The 17,809-nt window shown below is 40.5% G+C and overlaps 1 protein-coding gene and 1 long non-coding RNA gene across 8 annotated transcripts in view; one reads left to right on the top strand and one right to left on the bottom strand.

Annotated features, from left to right (window-relative positions):
• Window positions 1–17,809, top strand: part of LOC125413989 (putative ATP-dependent RNA helicase DDX60) — a 337,410-nt gene that overhangs the window by 101,523 nt on the left and 218,078 nt on the right. For 3 of the 7 annotated variants that reach the window (XR_015736168.1, XR_015736167.1, XM_087900931.1), the window contains exon 1: window positions 6,995–7,150. The exons of 2 other annotated variants lie outside the window; for them this stretch is intronic. The gene's annotated coding sequence lies outside the window, so the exon portion shown is untranslated. Of the gene's footprint in view, window positions 1–6,994; window positions 7,157–7,286; window positions 7,776–17,809 lie in introns of those variants that run through there. 2 more of the 7 variants (XM_087900930.1, XM_087900929.1) reach the window with 2 other exon arrangements.
• On the bottom strand, window positions 2,185–7,092 carry LOC148118307 (uncharacterized). Its single transcript, XR_015736170.1, has 3 exons — window positions 6,843–7,092; window positions 3,964–4,043; window positions 2,185–2,538 (listed from the first exon to the last, which is right to left on the bottom strand). It is a non-coding gene; the product is annotated as an uncharacterized LOC148118307 (long non-coding RNA).

The raw sequence follows: 17,809 nt of genomic DNA, 5'->3' as shown, positions 1-17,809 counted from the left end.
AATGCTGCAATGAACAGAGCTGAACAAATGCTTTTGTAGTATGATTGGGCAACTCTTGGGTATATTCGCAAGAGTGATATTCCTGGATCCTAAGGTAGGTTGATTCCCAATTTCTTGAGAAACTGTCATACTGATTTCCAAAGTGGTTGCACAATTGTGCATTCCCACCAGCAATAGATGAGTGTTCCCGTTACTCTTCCCTCTGTTTCAAAATTTTTTTTTAATGTCAGTGTTCAGAGCCTCAGAATGCAATCAAAATGTCAAACAACAGTATAGGACTGTATGGGTAAAAATCCTAGAACCTGCAAACAATGGTGACTCCTTTGCAATCTCTGTTATTGATTTGGATACTTCTACACGTGAGGAATTGGTGTGTAGTTTTGTAAGGATTTGTTTTGAGCTTTATTTATAACAGAGGAACTTTGTAACAAATGTTGAAATAATTTTTGCTTTTTCTATCTCTATTTTGCGCCATCATATTGAGCATCCAACCCTTGTCAGAGGAGGCAGTGATGGAGTTTAACACTGTTAATGCAGTGGTGCAGACATAGTTGTATCTGGTTTGTAAAACAGGATTTATGCAACAAATAAATAGTGATGAAGTATAGACTTTGTAAATGAGAATTTTCTGTAAAATCTTTTAACTCCTACTCCTTATCATATAAACAGTAGATTCCTTTTGACCTTTCAAACAGAAGGGAGGAGGACTAAACTATGTAAGACCCAGTCATCTCCAGTGCCAAGTTAAGAGAGCAGCAAGATGAGAGAAGTTCATTTTGATTTTTTGAGTTAAAGTATGGAGAGGTAAATTACTAATTATGAGAAAAAACTAAGGACACACGCTGCCATGAAAGCACTCATGCCAGTGAAATCAGTGAGATTGTGAGATGTGTGTGTGTGTTATGGGTAACATTGGATTTAGGTCTGAATTAGTCTCAACTTCTAAAGAACATGAATAGTACCTCAATTTTCTTACCTGCTTCTGGTTAGAGGATCTTACACTTTGCCTGAGGAACTTATTGTGAAGCCTGAATAATGGTGTTGGTTATGATCATTACAAGGAGAGTATTTCTAAGATTGTAATGAAACATTGACTAAACAGATTAAAGACATCAACATAAAGCCAGCCACACTGAACACTGTAATAGAGAAAGTGGGATGTACGGTTGAACACACTGGCACGGGGGACCACTTCCTAAATATAACCCCAGTAGTACAGATACTGAGAGTAACAATTAATAAATGGGACCTCTGGAGCTGAAAAGCTTCTGTAAAGCAAAAGACCCAGTCAACAGAACAAAATGACAGTCTACAGAATGGGAAAAGATCTTCACTAAGCACACATCAGACAGAGATCTGATCTGCAAAATATCCAAAGAACTCAATAAATTGGTCATCAAAAGAACAAATAATCCAAAAACAATGGAATACAAACATAAACAGTGAACTCTCAACAGAGGAATCTAAAATGGCTAAAAGACACTTAAAGAAATGTTCAACATCCTTAGTCATCAGAGAAATGCAAATCAAAACTACTTTACTAGTATAATTTTAGTGAATTTGATTTTTATTGAGGTTTGATTTTTACTGGGGTGACCCCAATGCTGCCCTGCTACTGCCTCCTAAGTCAGGTTAAAGAGAGCAGTCCTGCATTCATCTCTGGACCCTTTAAGAAGTAAAATCACGAGTAGTCTTACACAAGGGTGACAATATGAGGCAATAAGAAAATTTAAAAAAAAAATCTTAAAAAATCCTATGGTTATCCACCAGGTGATTAGGGTCAGGCAGGGTCAGAGTTTGTAAGGGTATTCTTAAAAACAAATCAATGTCATGATTACGAAAGTCAGGTTCCAAAAAACAGAAAATAACTCAACTCTCACAGTAAATAGAAACCAATTTTTTAAAAATATATCATAATGGCTCCTGCTTTCAAAATGGACTCAGGCAAGTTTCTCACTTACAGAACGAGTGCATTACTTAATAACATCAGCATCATTTATATAGCTGAAGTTTTCACATTTAAAATTGAGTGGATATAAAAGTAATGAATTATTGAAAGAGATACTTTGATTTTCTTCATTTTTTTAATTAGAGGAGAAGGATAAATCTACAAAGACAAGTGGATATTTAGAAGAGGTTTTTTTTTAAATATTTATTTTATTTTATTATGTATACAATATTCTGTCTATGTGTATGCCCGCAGGCCAGAAGAGGGCACCAGACCCCATTACAGATGGTTGTGAGCCACCATGTGGTTGCTGGGAATTGAACTCAGGACCTTTGTTAGAGCAGGCAATGCTCTTAACCTCTGAGCCATCTCTCCAGCACCTTAGAAGAGGTTTTGATGCTTATTTGACTTAAATCAAACATCAGTTTCCTTTCTTTTTCAGTTTGCTTTCCGCCTTCCTCATGGACGGACTTGATGAGGGATGCTTAACTCTGAAGCATCGTGGTCTCTATCAGACAACTGCAGACGGCTGTGTGGTCATTCAGTGACTGCTTCAAGCAAGTGGCCTGGGATGTGTGGACTCTCATTCCCTAGGAAAGCAGAAAGGAAGAGTGGAACAAAGGAGAAAATCAGCTGATGACCCACAGAGGATTTAATCCCTGACAATGTGCCACCCATTAGGGAAAGTGGCTGAGCCTTCCAGTCGGGAGTCCGCCCACCCTGCTGCTTGTTTGGGAATAGTGATTTGATAAAAACTATTTTGGGAAGGAATGTCCGCAGAATTTAAGCATTTTCAGCTCCCAAGGATTCCTCTGAGTAACTGGTCAACAGGTGTCAGAAGATCCTGTGGCAGAAACATTCCAGACCCACTGTCACTGTTCTAACTTTACACCCTTTGGTGGCATAGTTTAAATGTATTTCTTCTTAAACAAGGAAGCATTTTATTTGTTTCTTCAGGAAGAAAGGGGGGTAAATGAAGTGTCCACACAACAGCCTCTACTTAGGAACACATATGAGTATAATGAGACCATGGACTTTTGTTTCAGAATTTAAGTTGAATATTGAAGTTATGACTACACCATTAAATTCTACACAAACTTTGTACAGCATGGGGTCTCTATGAAAGAAAAGATCTTCATTTGAAAAGAAAATCTTCATTTAAACCACACACAGGACTACCTTGATTTTCTCAAAACTTGTTACAGATGTAGATTAAATAATATTAAACTTTTATTTTAATAATGATACATGCAAGATAAACTCCTGACATAGCAGTCAGTTCAGAGTCACAAAACATGCAAATGAAAAACAGTATGCTCTTCAGGGATTACAGACTTATTGATCAGAGGTGGTTAACCTCACAGCATTTTTATTCAATGGCTTAATTTGCCGTGCTCTGAAATGTAAAGAGAACAGTTAGTTGCTCTCCAAAGTGCATGATTACCACTTTAACTTAGCATGGACCATAAGTCCATATGTCTAATACTAAATATTCTTAAACATTGTTCTGTATGATCAGATCTCTTACCAGATGCTGACATCATGAAACTGGACGAAAAGGTCTTCAAAACTATGAGAAACTTGCTATTATAGATTTCACTAACACATTATTAACTGTATCTCTGTTTCAGTTTATCTTATCTGTATAGGGGGCTAAGGAAGCCTTGATTAAATGTGTATAGAGCAAAGTCTTGAGTGAATATGTTATGCTCACATTGGTACAACCATATCAAAGACCACTGTTTCAGACCCAGGAGAATGGCATAGCACTGACTTGCTCAGGCTTGGAGGGATGACATTATCTTCCTCTGGTCTGACTGTCAATGTCGACAGTGTGTGCATGTAGTGATGTTGACAAACAATTGACGAGTGAGTGCAAAATTCACAACTGCAGTTTCCTCCTTTTAGTTTGCAGCCAAGATTGCTCACCTTCAGAGACCTCCTACCAACCCACTAAAACAGAGAAATAACCCTGTAATGCATCTAATAAACACTCTGTGTTCTGGATTCTGCACCTGTTTCTGTGTGTCTGTCCTTTCATTCCCTTGCCATCTCTAGTTGGGCTTCCAGAACCAACCGGGGTGGGGTCTGCTACCTGTGAAGGAACACAGCAACCAGTTATCATACACAAATGCTTAGTCAAAATTATTGTATCCATCCTTATCCATAAGTGTGCATAGCGATATTGCCCCCAACGACTTCCTCTTTTAACAACATAGTGGGAAACACCCATAGAGGACACATGAGTATCTACAATGCACTACAAGGGATGGCAGTTTCACTTATGTTGTAGCTGGGGTTTCAGCTGCTGTGATAAAACAGTAGGCGCCAAACAACTTCAAGAGCAAAAGGGTTTATTTTACTTTGTCTTAAAACAATATATTACCAAAGACAGTCAGAGTAGAAACCTGGAAACAGGAATTGATGCAGAGGTGATGAAAGAGTTTGACTTACTGGCTTGCTCCTCATGGCTTGCTCAACCTACTTTCTTGTAAGACGCAGGACCACCAGCCCAGGGGCAGCACCACCCACAATGGGCTGGGTTCTCCCCCATCCATCCCTGATTAAGAACATGCCCTGTAAGTTTTCCTGGAGCCTGGTCTTATACAGACATTTTCTCAGATGAAGTTTCCTTTTCTCAGATTGTGTCAAGCTGATATAAAACTAACCAGCACAGCACATAGGTGCAAGGTCCTGTCACACTGGCTAAATCCCTGAGGGTCATTGGCTGACGAGAAGGACAGTTTCATCTCTGCCGTCCATAAGATCTAACTGTTGTCTGTCTTGGCACCCGCAGTACAGAAGTCAAGCACTGTCTAGTTGTTTGACGCTTGAAGAAATTATGTCCATCGTTGCAAATCTTATTTTATTTTACGGACACTAGTTGTAAATCAGTGCACCATAAATGAGGCCCCGTTCAATCAAATGCTATGAAAAATGTCTAAACTGGACCCAGGGAGCCCTGCAGTTAGTGCCTTCAGAGAATCTGTCACGGAAATGCTCTGAGGACTCACTGAAATAAAACAGAACTTGGTCATGGATTTCTGGTAAAAAACAGGACCTTTGTCAGCCAAGTGCTACACCTTCTTGAGGGACATCGATTGCCTACATACTAGATGCCCCTGGACAAACATTTTGCAGATTACAAATCTGGAACCTTTTGTAGCCTCTTGCCTGTGGTATTAATGAATAATTAATTTGATGGCATACAAATCTGGTCATTTCCTTTAATGACCAGGTATTGAAAATTGACTTATTCAGAGTATCAAACTGTAGGTAAGTATAGAGAGAAAACACAAGGCACAAATAGTTGTTCTGTTAAGTAAAGAAAGGTTGAATGTTAGCTAAGGAAGTTCACCCTGAAAGACAAACACTCAAGAATTCAAAGAGTCTAAAGTACAGGCATAAAGTAAAGTGGAAATGCAACGTGTGCTTCTCAAACCTCAGTGGAAAGTACAGGGTGTGGCACAGGAGCAGATAATGGAGGCAGAGAAAAGTAAACAGAAACTCCAGAAACCATAATAGCAGATGGAGTCGTCAGCTTCGGGGTGTTTATGTACTTTGGGGTATGTTATGGTTTCAATGTGTCACCCAGAATTATATACCGTAAACACTTTCATCAATGTAATGAAGATGGGGTGCAGGTTTTCAATGGGATTGCCTGTTGATTATAAAGGCTCCACCTCATAGATTGATTAGCAGCAATTAAAGGACTGTGAATCACCTTCCCAGCAGCGGTTCTCAACTTGTGGGTTAAATAACCCTCTCCCAGGGCTCCTATCACATATCTTGCATATCATATGTTTAAATTATGATTCACAACAGTAGCAAAACTGCAGTTATAAAGTAGAAAGGAAAATAATTTTATTGTTGGGGATTACCATAACATGAAGAACTGTATTCAGAGGTTGCAGCCTTTGAGCGGTTTGAGAACCACTGCCCAGAATTACTTTTTGTCAGATGCCGACACACTGGATTTCAAAGTTTTCAAAACTTTTATAAATACAGTTAATTTCTTATAAATTACTCAGGTTTATGATACGTTATTAAAGTAACAAAAAGCAGACTAGGACTAGAAAACTGATGGGGAGGAATAAAAGTTTATTAAGTTCCTACCTGACAAATCTGAAGTCACTAAAAGTCAAAACAACCACAGGATAAAAAGTACGTGCTTACCCCAAATGCCCAACAAGAAAACCGAAAGGATAACAATAGCATACAAGTTTAATCGAAAAATAAATAAAATAAAATAATTGCTCTATTAGCTTGAAGAAATTTCAGTTCTAGAATGAAAAACATTTGACAGTTCAGGTAATTACAAATCCTGTAAACAAATTTTTTAATTATGTCAAGTTTGGGATCTTGACACCATTTTTGCCTCTTATATCACTTTAATTTTCATTTATCTCATCTATAAAGCAACCCAGAAGTACCCATCTTGTAAAATTGTGATAGCAATATAATAAATACAAGGATATCCTCAGATCACTCAGCTCATAGTAGCCTCCTGTGTTGTAAGAGTGTGGTCGTTGGGTTACTCGCAAGTAAGTTATGTTTTTCCTACTACAATAATTTACAGGGAGGGAGGGAGAGAAGGACTGAGGAGCAGGAGGAGGGAAGAAAAAAATCAAGGTAGAAATAAAAACAAGTAATTCCAATTTCAGTTTGTTTAGTGGTGTTTATTGGTCAAAGAGTATCCTACATAGTTTAATCACAGGCTTCAGTAATAAACTCCTGTTCTCTAGTTCTTTCCTGCCCCCACTTTAATGTCTTTAGCATACCTGTGGGAGCAGAGGGCACCCACCACACCTGGTATTTGGCTTCTTTGGCCTCTCCACTGTTTCCTTGCCTAGACATCCTCAGATTTCTCTGTCAGGGTTCTCTCCAGACTTACCTCAAGAATCCCAAAGCCTCACTTTTCACCATCTGACAGTCCTGACTTTATAGAAGGATGCTAAAAGCTACATTTCCCAAGTCTCCTTCTCCAATTGGATTAGTGATGAGCGGAAATCGAAACTTAAGGCTCCTGGGCGCAGAATGGAAACTGAAACAATTCTTCAGGCATAAAAGGCAGCCTGGGTGGCTTGGAAGCTTCCTCTTTGAGGAGGCAGCAGAGCCCCGGTCTCCGGGGAGCATCCACCTTCTCCACAGTGCTCTCTGGGTTCCTGCAGAGCAGTCCTGCTGCTCTCAGCAAAGCTGCAGGTCCGGGTGTCAGATCTGGGGGTCTGGGTTTCTTGGCTGCAGAGGTGGGGTGGGGTGGAGTGGGGTGGGGTGGGGTCGGGATATGATTCTGGGAGGGCCAAGGGCTGGCAGGTCTTGCCAAGGTTAGCTGTGTCGGGAAGGAGGGGCTGCTGCTAGGCTGAAGGGGACAGAAAGTGGACTCTCCTACCCCCGAAGCCAGAGCTGGGCTTACAGTGGTGAGCCAGTGGTGAGCCAGGAGGGAAGAAGAAGACATGGGGCCCAGGGCCTTGAGCTCTCTTGGGATCTCGGTGAGGAATCAATAAGAATGAATATCTGATGTGTGCATCAGCGGTCTTTCTCCTGGGTGCAGAATCAGGAGCCCTACTCCAGACTTGCTGAGCTGGAAGCTGAATGTGAGCAAGAACCCAGATGAATTCTAAGCCCTCTTAAATTTCAGTGGCTAAAACAATTTATGCCTTATTGCAGTAATCTCCCATCCTCTAGCATGCTTCCTTTTTAAAGGCAATCTTCCTGTGCAGCCTAGCACTTAGGAGTCCAGTCTAGCCCTGAACTTGGAATAGCCCTCCTGCTATTCTCCTGCTGTTCTACTCACCTAAGATTTAACGTACTCGTGTGCAAGAAACAGGTATTCGTTTTCTATTTCCGCATAACTAACTAGCACACTCTTGGTGGCTTTAAACAAAACGAATGTATTATTTTACAGATCCTGGGCAGGCTCAGGCTTTTGCACAGCCTGGTGTTGCACCTGCTTGAACTGAAGGTCTCTGCCAGGGCTGAGCAATTCTGCCAGACCCTGGGCACTCATTCTGGCTGCTTGAAGTCAGTAAGAGGAGTGGAGCTCCCTGGTTTTTTTTGCAAGTTGTTGAATGCCAGTCGGTGATTCAGTGTCTAAAACTACATTATCGCTCCTCACAAGTGGCAGTGCCTCCCAAGCTATAGGGGACTTTCTGTGTTATCTGTAGCCTAGTCTCTAGAGAGGCTGTCCTGTTAAGAAGGGTGGTGGGGGCTGGATGATGGTGGCACATGCCTTTAATTCCAACAATTGGTACACAGAGGCAGGAGGATCTCCCTGAACTTGAGGCCAGCCTGGTCTATAAGAGCTACTTCCAGGTACACAGAAACCTTTCCCGAAAAACAAAAACAAACAAACAAAAACAAACAAACAGAGAAACAGCAACAACAACAACAAGAAGAATGGTCAATGGGAAGGAAGGAAGGAAGTTCTGCAAGGCAGTGTAGCAAAGTGGCAGAGGCTTGGTGACATCTTACAATCTGACCCACTGGGGGTGAATCACCTCTTCACCAGACAGTTTTATTGTTGTTTTTTGTTTTGTTTGTTTGTTTTTTGTTTTTTGGTGTTTTATGACATGGTTTCTCTTTGTAGCTTTGAAAACTATTCTGGAACGTGTTCTGTAGACCAGGAGAGCCTTGAACTCACAGAGATTCTTTTGCCTCTGCCTCCTGAGGCTGAAGACTGGCATTGAAAGGCCAGCACCACTGTCACCCGGCTCCTCACGCCTCTTCTGTCAGCAGCTCCAACATTCTATTCCAATACTCACGGTTTCCTTCACTTTTCTACATCTTTTCCCCTCCCCTTCCTTTCTCTCTTCGCCTCATTCTCCCCCATTTTCTTCCTCTTATTATTTTAGTCAAGATTTCTCCAAGCATAATACAAATATAATCATGACAATGCTGAGTTTTTCTCTCCCATTATAATTTATAGGACCGGAGTTACATGTGTAGTGTCCTGTAGACGCCTTCCAATTTTTGTGGTGTCATTAATATGTCTCTGTTCTCTTCATGACCTGTAAATGAGTCATTATGGCTAGAGTTCTGATCAAATTCTGGTTTGGCTTTCTGAGGGAGAAAGGGTGGATAGGTTACTCACATCCGTCTGGGTGCAGACATTGGCCTCTATATGTGTTCTACTGTTATCGGGATCTGTTCCTGCCCTGGGAGTTGTAAAATGGTGGCATACTACTGATTCCCCCCTGTTTATTAGCTGGGTCGTTTTTAGGGAAGAGACTGTCCCTTGGAGTGCTTAGTGACTCAATGATATAATCCTTTTCAGAAAGACAGCTGAACAGCTTAGTTTTAGAAATTGATTTTGATATATTATCTTTAGATACTGTCTCTCTTTACTTTGTGGAGGAGAAGGTACTTAGCCTCCTTCCTCCCTTTTCTTCTAGCATCCTTTAACAATCTTCTCGATTCGGTTGCTTTCTCTACAGTAAGTCAAAATCTCGGATGTTTTGCAGGATTTTGTTACGATTCTTGTGCTTTATTTCCAAGTGAGTTAAAAGTGAAAAACCAGTATATAGTTTTTAGATTTCTTAGAATTGTGTGCAGGGTGTGTGTGTATGGGTGTGTGTGGTGTGTGTGTGTGTGTGTTTGTGCGTGTGTGCATGTGTGTGTGCCTGTGTTTGTGGTATTTGGAAATGTGCATGTGAGTGCAAAGTCATTGGATCCCCTGGAGCTGGAGTTACAGTCACTTGTCAGCCTCTGTGCTGAGGAACAAAACTCGGGTTCTCTACAACAGCAGTGCACAGTCTTGACTATCATGTCATCTGTCTTCATTCTAGCCCCTACGTACATATTTCTTAAAGGCACAGTGTGCCTGTGAAGGTCAGGGGACAACTTGCAGGACTTTGTTCTCTTCCGGTATCCTGCAGGTCTCAAGGATGGAGCACAGGTCATCAGGTTGTGTTCCAGGCATGCACCTTCACCCACTAAGCAAATTTCATTGGCCCAATTATGGAAATATTATTCATTATAGATCCAGTCTTCTTGTTTGACTGGAAAAGGAGTTTGTATCTTTGTGGCTACCATTGGAAATAGACTTGCTGCATTTAACCTATGTGCATAGTTCAACTGAATCTTTTATCTTTTATAGTTTTTTCCTGAGTATTATCCTGTCCATTTCCATACTTCCTTTAAAAATTATAATTCTGGATATGAAGTTACTGAAATTTTTCAGTTTTTAATGACAAATTATATCTTTTGCATTCTCAATGAACTTAAATGCATGTTTGATGCAGAATTCTGGCTTTATGACATTTTCTTTAGAAATTAGAAAACGTAATTTTTTCTCATCAAAATATCCACCAATATTGTTTACTTTTATTCTCTAGAGCGGCCTACCAGACACACTTAAAACAAATATTTTTTGTACTTGTTGATTCAAATATATATGCATTTGTTTTTTCAAGATGGAGTTTCTTTGTCGCTTTGGAGGGTTCCTAGAACTAGGTCTTATAAACCAGGCTGGCCTCAAACTTGCAGAGATCTGCCTACCTCTGCCTACCTTGAGCTGGGTTTTAAAGGCATGTACTACAGCTACCTGGCTATCTGTTCATATATTTCTATAGGTTGACACATAGAGAAAGTATATAAATTGTGTAACTTAAAGCAGTACAGTATGTTTGTCAATAAGACAAACCTGGGGCTGGAGAGATGGCTTACAGGTTAAAAACACTGCCTGTTCTTTCAAAGGACCTCAGTTCAATTTCCAGGCAAGCACATGGTGGCTCACAACCATCTGTAATAAGATCTGGTGCCCTCTTCTGACCTGTATGTATACAGATCACTGTATACATAATTAAATAATTTTTTAAAAGAAAAAAATGTACTTAAACCTAGGTGTTCTATCAGCAATATGGGTATCTCTGCCCACTTCATTTTTGTTGTTGTTTTTTGTTTTAATTTTTCCTGTTATTTTGTTGTTTGCTTGTCTTTTTTCCTCAATACTTGGAGAAGCTTTCCCGCTGATAGTTTTAAAGCTCTGTTCTAACAATGAACATTTCTTTGAAACTACATACTTGACCAATTTTATTTCCATCCACTTTAGTTTCCTAACCTGACATTTGTTTTCTTAGGATTTTTCTCTATTTTTATGTCTGTTTTTCACTTCTATCGTGTAAGAATTTTCCATATTTAATCCCCAGATGATTAATTCTGAGGAGGGCCACTTTTATGCTTCCTTTATTGGAGGTTCTTTTGAATCCCATGTTGTAGAAGAGAACATATACATGCATGTTCCTGGAAGCTTTCTGTGTACAAATTACTGTTAAAGTCTTGCATGGTGTAAGTGAACGCTGTAGCCCAGGTAATTCCTGAAGGAGTACAGGGTAGACACTTGTAGACACTAACTAGATTCCGTGTTCCAAGAGGGTCTGTAGTAGTGGGGCTGGAGTGAGCTCAGGGATGACTTTCTGCCTTGATCTGAGGTCTGTATCTATGAGGCCTGCTGACTGGAGATGAGATGTGAAGCAGTTTGCTTTTAGGGTGATAAGCAGCTGCCTTTTCCTGTCACCAGCTCAGGATGAAACACCCCCAGAACAAACTGCAGAGATATATACGTTTATGTACACAGGAATCCCATGAAACACAAAAACAGAAGCCATATTACATATGCTAAGGACCTGTACGATAGGAAATAAAATGTTCTGACTCAACACCATGAGACAAAGAGCCCCAAAGATGCCGTGAATTTCTGTTGGCCACCTACTGATGGACATGAGGCTTCGCCTTAAGAATGGATTGCCTGCCCTGCTTGACTCCCTTGGAGAAAATTAATATTTCATTCACAAGTGACTACCTGTTAGGAGTTGCTTTGAGGTTGGGGATGGGGATATGTGTTCACTTCTTTCAGCTCTAGGATCCCATCTGGTGCTGACTCATGCAGGCCCTTTTGCACACTGTCACAGTCTGAGTTTATGTGTGCACCAGTCCTGTTGTGTCTAGAAGGCCTTGGCTCCTTGGTGTCCTCTGTCACCTGTGACTCTTACACTCTTTAAATGCTCTTAGTCATTTGAGTTTCTGCTTTTTGTAAATTTTGTTTAGATCTATCCTCATATTTAATTTTTGTTCTTTGTTTTCTTGATGGTCAGTATGTTTTGTGTCTTTATGGAATTAGATATTAGTTCTCTAGTGAAGGTTTACAAAACATTTTCCATTCTGTAGGCCTCCTCCTTGTTTTAATGGTGGTGTTCTTTGCCCAACAGAAACCTTTCAGTTTTTTGAGTTTCCATTTATTAATTGTTGTTCTTAATTTCTGTGTTATCACTATTTTGTCATCCTGTGCCAATGAGTTTAAGACTATTCCCCATGTTCACTCTATCAGATTCAGTTTTTCTGGACTTATGTTGAGATCTTTGATCCATTTGTATTGAGTTCTGTGGGGGGTAACACCTCTGGAACTATGTGGATTCTTCAACATGCAGCTATACAATTTGACCAGCATCATTTGTTGTAGATACATAATTATTTCTTTTTGTTTTGATTTCAGCCCTGACTTTTGATGCCAGTTTCTGTCTTTTTAGGGGGAATTGAGACCACTGATTTTGACAACTATCAGTGATTTATGTTTATTGAATCCAGTTATGTTGTTGTTTTGGTTTCTCTGTGGCTTTGGAACCTGACCTGGAACTAATTCTCTTAGACCAGGCTGGCCTCGAACTCACATAGATCTGCCTTCCTCTTCCTCCCAGGTGGTGGGATTAAAGGCAAGTGCCACCACCCCCGGGCATTTTAATTTTCTCCTTCTTTTGATCTGACATTATTTATTCCTTATATTTTCTTGAATGTAGTTAGTCTTTTCAGGTTGAATTTTTCCTTCTAGACCATTTTTAGGTCTGACTCGGTGGACAGATATTATTAAAACTTGTTTTTTTTTCCCCAGAATATCATTCTTTCTTTATACATTGTGACTGAATGTTTTGCTGAGTGAAGTCTGGTCTGGCATCTGTGGTCTCTTAGAGTTTGTAGACCATCTATCCAGGCCCCTCTCACTTGAAGAGTTGGGGAAAATTTTTTCTATGATTTTGTCGTTAATACTGTCTGTACCATTGACCTGGATTTCCATTCCTTCCTCTGTTCCTATAGTTCATGTATTTTGAGTTTTTATAGTGTTCCATATTTCTGGATGTTTTATGCCTAGAGTCTTCTAAATTTAGCATTTTCTTTGACCAAGTACCCATTTCTTCTGTTTTGACTTCAAAGAGAAATTCTTTTCCATCTCTTGCATTCTGTCATTGAAACTTGCCTCTGAAATTTCTATTTGAGTTCCTAAAACTCTTAGTTCCAGTTTTTCCTTAGTTTCGGTTTCCTTATTGTTTCCATTTCCACTTGCACGTCTTGATCTGTTTTCTCCATTTCCTTTTACTATCTCTGTTTTCATAGATTTCTTTAATCAATCTACTCATTTCCTCTTTAAGGACCTCTAACATATTCATAAGAACTATTTTTGAGTCCTTGACTTGTGCTTCTGCTTTATGGCATTTCTCAGGACCTACTGTAGTAGGGTTGATAGATTCTAGTAGAGACATATTGTCCTGGCTGTTATTGATTGTGCTTTTACACTGGCTTCTAGGCCAATTTTGAGTGACTGTAATTCTAGGTACTGATATGTGGTCTTGCCTTTTTTGGGTGGTTGTTCAATTCCTTGCATCCTGTCGCCCTCTTAAGGTGGAGGCTGTGTGTTGCCTGGTAAGAAATTCTTCTGAGATCCTGCTGGTGTGGCCACTGGAGGTTCAAGTTAGAATGAGTTTCTTGGTTTTGTGAACTGACACTTAGGGATGAAAATGGGCCGGGGAATGGGCTAATGGGGCCCACAGAAGGAAGGAAAGCAGGGTATGCCATGCAGATAGGCTCAGTGCTCTAGGAATGGGGGCAGAAGGGGAGAGAGGCAACATCCTGCAGTCTGCTACAGAGCTGGGCCTGAGACTGGGGAATTGGATTTGGAGCAAAGGAGTAAGAGTGAAGATCTGAAGATTTCATAACTGCTTCCCTGGCCAGCATAGCTGTATATGTTATTTTTAAAAATCAATATCCTGATGCTACAGGTCATGGCCCAAGAGTGAGCTTCCTGCCCATCTTCTACTTGTACTGGATACCCTTTTACTTCCTTTTCTTTGGTCCAGAAAAGAGTTTGCTGTTTCCTCCAGGTCTTCAGAGGAACTACAGGATTAACATAAAAAATAAATTTTGAATCTCTGTGTATTTCTCTCTCTTCTCACCTGTACAAGGGTATCAGAATCTTTGCTATCTTGGCCTGCTCTTTCAGGAGTGCAGCATTCCACAGCTCTCAGAGTCATGTGAGAACAGGGAAGGAAAATATGTTAAATCTTAAAACCCAGAAGCTCTTCATAGCGACAGCAACAGCCTTGGCGTGCTGCTGACTATGGGTTATTCTTTTTTTTTAAGTAAATTTTATTAAATTATAAAAGTTTCCATTTCCGCCCCTCTTCCCAACACCTCCCACTCCCCCCACTCCCTCTCTTCCTCCCTCTTTGTCCCTTAGGGTAGTCAGGGTTTCCTGCCCTGTGGGAAGTTCCAGTTCCTTCCCCCTCCTTCCAGGTCCAGGAAGGTGAGTGTCCAAACAGACTGGATCCCCAAAATCCAGTATATGCAGAGGAAACAGGTCCCAGTATCATAGTCAATGGCTTTTCAGAAAGACTTCAGGCCAGCCACAGTCAGAGAATCCGGCCAAATTCCGAGAATCTGGTTAGATCACGTCCTCGTTCAGACCCAGTCCAACTGGCCTTGGTAAACTCTCATTAGATCCGTTTCCTTGTATCAGTGGGTGATAGCATCCCTCGCAGTACTGATTTCGTTTTTCATGTTCTTCCTCCTTCTGCTCCTCATTTGGACCTCGGGGGGCTCAGTCCGGTGCTCCAATGTGGGTCTCCGACTGTATCGCCGTCCTTCGCCAGATGAAGGATCTATGGTGATAAGCAAAATATACATTAGTATGGTTATGGGCCACGGCCGATTCAGGCACCATCTCCTCTGTCCAGAGAACAATCTGGGGGATCTCTCCTTGGACCTGGGATCCCATATATAATCAAGTCTCCTGTGAACCCTAAAATGACTCCCTTAGTTGAAATATATTCTTCCCTGATCCCATATTCATCCTTCCTCCCTCCCCCCCATCCCAGGCCACCGAGCTTTTCCCGTTCCTCCCCTACTCCCTTCTCTCTAACACTCTTCCCTTCCATCAACCCTCCCCCCCCCCCATGCACCCGAGGTTACCTGGGACTCTTGTCTATTTCCTACCTCCTGGTGGATAGCTAAATAATCTTCTTCAGGTTCATCTTCTTATTTAGCTGCTCTAGGATCACGAATAATAGGCTCAAAGACCTTTAATTATGGTTAGAATCCACTTATGAGTGAATACATACCTTGTTCCTCTTTTTGGGTCTGGTTTACCTCACTCAGTAAAGCGTTTTCTATTTCCATCCATTTGCATGCAAAATTCAAGATGTCATTGTTTTTTACCACTGAGTAAAACTCTAATGTGTATATGTTCCACACCTTTTTTAACCATTCTTCTATTGAGGGGCACCTAGGCTGTTTCCAGGTTCTGGCTATTACAAATAGTGCTGCTATGAACATAGTAGAACAAATGCTTTTGTAGTATGTTAGGGAGTCTTTAGGGTATATTCCCAAGAGTGGAATTGCTGGGTCCTGAGGGAGGTTGACTCCCAGTTTCCTGAGAAACCGCCACACTGATTTCCACAGTGGCTGCACGAGTTTGCATTCCCACCAACAATGGATGAGTGTTCCCCTCACCCCACATCCTCTCCAGCATAGGCTATCGTTGGTGTTTTTGACTTTAGCTATTCTGACAGGTGTAAGATGGTATCTCAAAGTGGTTTTGATTTGCATTTCCCTGATCGCTAAGGAGGTTGAGCATGACCTTAAGTGTTTTCTGGCCATTCGAAGTTCATCTGTTGTGAATTCTCTGTTAAGTTCAGTACCCCATTTTTTAATTGGGTTAATTAGAGTTTTAGTGCCTAGTTTCTTGAGTTCTTTGCATATTTTGGAGATCAGACCTTTGTCTGATGAGGGGTTGGTGAAGATCTTCTCCCATTCAAAAGGCAGCCTTTTTGTCCTACTGACATTGTCCTTTGCTTTACAGAAGCATCTCAGTATCAGTAGATCTCATTTATTCATTGTTTCTCTTATTGTCTGTGCTGCTGGGGTCCTACTTAGGAAGAGGGCTCCTGTGCCTATATCGTGTAGACTACTTCCCACTTTCTCTTCTATCAGGTTCAAAGTGGACGGATTAATGTTGATGTCTTTAATCCATTTGGACTTGATTTTTGTGCATGGTGATAGATATGGATCTACTTTCATTTTTTTACAGGTTGACATCCAGTTATGCCAGCACCATTTGTTAAAGATGCTTTCCTTCTTCCATTGTATACCTTTAGCTCCCTTGTCAAAAATTAGGTGCTCATAAGTTTGTGGGTTAATATCTGGGTCTTCTATTCGATTCCATAGGTCGATTTCTCTGTTCTTATGCCAATACCAAGCTGATTTCAATACTGTAGCTCTATAATAGAGTTTGAAGTCAGGGATGGTAATGCCTCCAGAAGTTCTTTTATTGTATAAGATTGTTTTGGCTATCCTGGGTTTTTTGTTTTTCCATATAAACTTGATTATTGTTCTCTCAAGGTCTGTGAAGAAGTTTGATGGGATTTTGATGGGGATTGCATTGAATCTATAGATTGCTTTTGGTAGAATTGCCATTTTTACTATGTTGATTCTCCCAATCCAAGAGCAGGGGAGGTCTTTCCATTTTCTGGTATCCTCCTCAATTTCTTTCTTCAAAGACTTAAAGTTTTTGTCAAATAGGTCTTTCACTTCCTTGGTTAGAGTAACTCCAAGATATTTTATGCTATTTGTGGCTATCATGAAAGGTGATGCTTCTCTGATTTCCCTCTCTGTTTCTTTATCCTTTGTGTATAGGAGGGCCACTGATTTTTTGGAGTTGATCTTGTATCCTGCCACGTTACTAAAGGTGTTTATCAGCTGTAGGAGTTCTTTGGTAGAGTTTTTGGGGTCACTTACGTAAACTATCATATCGTCAGCAAATAACGAAAGTTTAACTTCATCCTTTCCAATACGAATCCCCTTGATCTCCTTATGTTGTCTTATTGCTATTGCTAGAACTTCAAGCACTATATTGAAGAGGTATGGAGAGAGTGAACAGCCTTGTCGCGTTCCTGATTTTAGTGGAAAGGCTTTGAGTTTCTCTCCATTCAGTTTGATGTTAGCTGTCGGCTTGCTGTATATTGCTTTTATTATATTTAGGTATGATCCTTGTATCCCCAGTCTCTCCAACACCTTTATCATAAATGGGTGTTGAATTTTGTCAAATGCTTTTTCAGCATCTAGTGAGATGATCATATGGTTTTTTTTCTTTCAGTTTATTTATATGATGGATTACATTGATAGATTTGCGTATGTTGAACCAGCCCTGCATCTCTGGAATGAAGCCGACTTGATCATAATGGACAATTTTTCTAATGTGCTCTTGGATTCGGATTGCCAGTATTTTATTGAGAATTTTCGTGTCGATGTTCATGAGTGAGATTGGCCTGTAATTCTCTTTCTTGGTTGTGTCTTTGTGTGGTTTTGGTATTAGGGTAACTGTAGCTTCATAAAAGGAGTTAGGCAATGACTCTTCTGTTTCTATATTGTGGAATACATTAAGGAGTATAGGTATTAGCTCTTCCTGGAAGTTCTGGTAGAATTCTGCATTGAAACCATCTGGTCCTGGGCTTTTTTTGGTAGGGAGATTTTTGATAACAGCTTCTAATTCTTCGCGACTAACAGGTCTATTTAGATTGTTCACCTGTTCTTGGTTCAACT

This window comes from Myodes glareolus, chromosome 23, assembly GCF_982192425.1.
Source record: "Myodes glareolus chromosome 23, mMyoGla1.1, whole genome shotgun sequence".
In the NCBI taxonomy this organism is placed as follows: domain Eukaryota; kingdom Metazoa; phylum Chordata; class Mammalia; order Rodentia; family Cricetidae; genus Myodes; species Myodes glareolus.
This window is presented reverse-complemented; position numbering and strand designations above follow the sequence as displayed.